The following is a 3,382-nucleotide window of genomic DNA, read 5'->3' as shown; positions in this document are numbered from 1 at the left end:
ACATAGGTCAGGGTGGGGGGCCTGGGGGTCCTCCCCCAGAAAATCTTGAATGAAATAGATATGCCATTTCCTGCATTCTGGTGGGTTTTTTTTACCAGGTTCTTAAACACACAATTACATACATAAATAAACACGATTTAATTATTATTTCAGAGACAGATTCTTCATTAAGCTAGTTCTATCATCCTGTTTAAAACTCACTGCTACAGCTGAGATAAGGTTAATTAATGTGACACAGTTTAACATATCCAGCGGACTTTTAGTCTGATGAGTTTTCTCCTGTCAATCAAGCGGAATGGATTCTTTCATCAAGTCGCCTAACAAAAACAGCGCTGGGTGAACTGATGAGACGAATGTGGAGGGGTCCAAACGGATAATTTTGAAAAGTGTGTGTGTGTGTGTGGGGGGGGGGGGGCACCTCCCCTTCACTTACTATTGTTGCGACGCCTATGCCCCAACATCACAAATACTTCTGATGCCACCGAAATATGTAACAATGTAAGGACAACTTATGGTACTCCACGTGTAAAGATATCGAACAAGTTAGAAATGGACTGTTGTGGAAGTGCAAATAGTTTGGGTTCTTGTTTTTTGTCTCCGAGGGTCACAAAATCAGTAATATGCGGAGGGAGGGGCCGGTGGCGCAGCATGGCAGCCCCGCCTCTGTCAGTCTGCCCCAGGGCAGCTGTGGCTACAATGTAGCTTACTGCCATCAGTGTGTGAATGTGAGTGTGAATGAATGATGCATGAAAATTGTAAAGCATCTTTGAGGGTCTCGAAAAGCGCTATATAAAACTAATGCATTATTATTATTATTATTATTAATATTATCCGTAAAAATACACATCTGTTGGCAAATCCATAGCTTAAAATTGCCATGGATTTCAAATTGTCATTTTTACAACCACAACATAAAATTTCTGTTATGGATGTTAGTTTTGGTGTGCCACCCCTGGTTTTTCAGTGCCCCCCGAAGAAACTTTCTCCAGGCGCCACTGTCCAGCAGTTCTCAAAAACTTTAGATCTATTTCAAAACTGTCTTTTCTATCAAAGGTTTTAGAGAACTGACAAGGTTCATGTGGTGGGTTCTTAACACATGGAAACTGTAAAGGTTTAAATATTTTATTATTAAACCGTTGACTGGATCAGACAACTAGTTGACACTCTCTGGAGACAAGAACAACAATGAGCACAGAACCAGGAGTGAGTGTGAATTGCGGTGAAAAACAAAAGACGGATCTTTTGGAGCTGAAGGAAGAGGCTTGGCTATTCCAGGTAAGGAGTCCGATTATCGTGGTCCATGGGTCAGGCTTTTATTGGATATTCGTAAGGGAGGCGTGGGTCAGAACCGTGTAATCTGAGAGCTGATGACAATTCCAAAACGAGATCCACAAGGCGAGGTCCAGGAAACGAAAATGTGGCCGAGAGCTGGTGGTCAGAAGCAGGAACAGAAGTTGACAACGAGCAGGCAAGATCAGAGAGTCGAGAGTCAGGCGTGGGATCATGAACATGAGATCAGGCTTGGGCAATTGAAAAACACTGGACATCTACTTTGTAAAACCGTTCAATAATCTGGCAGTGTGGGACTGTGGCAGTGGAACTTAAACACTGGTGGAAGCAGGTGAAATGGAAGAGAAGTGATTGTATTGAGGGAGTGGCAAGGCTGATAGACTGATTGACTGTGGACTGTGGATATGGAAATGGAACGTTATAAGAAAGTTGTTTTTATCCAATGCCAAGGTTTTTAACAGACAATGACATTGGTGAACAGTTCCAGTTAGGTTTTAAATCCTGCCATAGCACTGAAACAACCCTTTTAAGAGTTTTTAATGATCTTCTAACAGTTGATTCAGGAAGCTCTGCTGTTTTAGTGCCTTTAGATCTTTCTGCTGCCTTTGATACCATCGATCATAACATCTTACTGTCATGATTAAAGCAGCTGGTTGGTATCAAAGGCACAGTTTTACCCTGGTTTAGATCCTATTTGACAAATAGGAGTGTTTCTGTTCATTTGGGAGAATGCTCCTCTTCTACAGCTCCTCTAATGTTTTTGGTCCCGCAAGGCTTTATTCTTGGCCCTCTGCTTTTTAATCTTTATGTGTTGCCTCCGGGGTCCATTTTTAGTAAATACAAAATTCATTTCCTTTTTTTTTTTTGCTGATGATATTCAGGTCTATCTGCCAAACAAGCCAGGATTGAGTAATTTATTCCAATCACTCCTGAGCTGTCTGAGTGACATAAAAATCTGGCTGAAACAGAATTTATTGAATCAAAATGAGAAGTCATCTGCTTTGGTAAAGACATCTCTCTTGCGATCTTGGTCCTCTGGCTTTATACGGCTGTTCTGCTGTCAGAAATTTGGGTTTTATTTTTGACAGTGCTTTTAAATTGGACAGACAGATAAACTCAGTAGTGAAATCAAGATTTTTTTCCAAGACTTATTGCCAAGATGAAGCCATATCTCCCAACTAAAGATCTTGAAAAAGTGATTCATGCTCTCATTACATCTCATTTGGATTATTGTAATTATTTATTTGTTGGTTTAGATAAATCTTCTCTGCATCAATTACAAGTTGTCCAAAATGCAGCAGCTCGACTTTTAACAGGAACTAAAAAACACAAACGCATATCCCTGTTCTGGCTTCTTTCCACTGGCTTTCTGTTCATTTTAGGATACATTTTTAAGATTTTATTGCTCACTTTTAAAGGGGCAATATCATATAAAACCAACTTTTTTGAGCCTTATATCATGTTATAATTTTATCCTCTCATCAAAAACATGCCCAGAATCTTGCTTTAACTCATTCATGCATATTTGAGAAATCCTGTTGTGTCATGAGGCAGCCAGGGACACCGTTGTCACCATCCCAGGTAAGTTGAAAAACAACTCACGTTGGTTTTGTTCACATCGTTGTTTGGTCTATGTGTTAAAATTTATAACTTATTATGATCAGTATGTGTGTGGATGATCTTACCAGCTGAAACGTCATCTCTGTAATAGCTCCGGTTCTTCAGAAAACATATGTTCAGGTCAAACAATAAGGTTCGTGTGTATCCTGAGATGCAATTTTCCAAAATCGATATTGTTTAAAGTTGCTTCATTTTTTTTTATCATTACAACAAAGTCTGCTACGTTGCTCCAGGTTGTAAACAACAGAGCCCTGTAGAAGCTGTTATGATGACGTGATGAAACGGACGGGATCGGAAGGAGGTTCTTAAAAAGACAGAGGCCAATTTCAAGGTGTTTAGAAATAGATATGATGAGAAGCCAAGTTTATTTTCAATTTAAACATATAATCAACATTTCAATAACAACTGAATGTGACATAGTTACTATATTATGGTATATATATATATATATGATGAGAAGTCAAGTTTATTT

The sequence above is a fragment of the Austrofundulus limnaeus genome, unplaced genomic scaffold (assembly GCF_001266775.1).
Source record: "Austrofundulus limnaeus strain Quisiro unplaced genomic scaffold, Austrofundulus_limnaeus-1.0 Scaffold676, whole genome shotgun sequence".
NCBI classification, from domain to species: domain Eukaryota; kingdom Metazoa; phylum Chordata; class Actinopteri; order Cyprinodontiformes; family Rivulidae; genus Austrofundulus; species Austrofundulus limnaeus.
The sequence above is the reverse complement of the archived record's forward strand: the minus strand, read 5'-3'. Positions refer to the sequence as shown.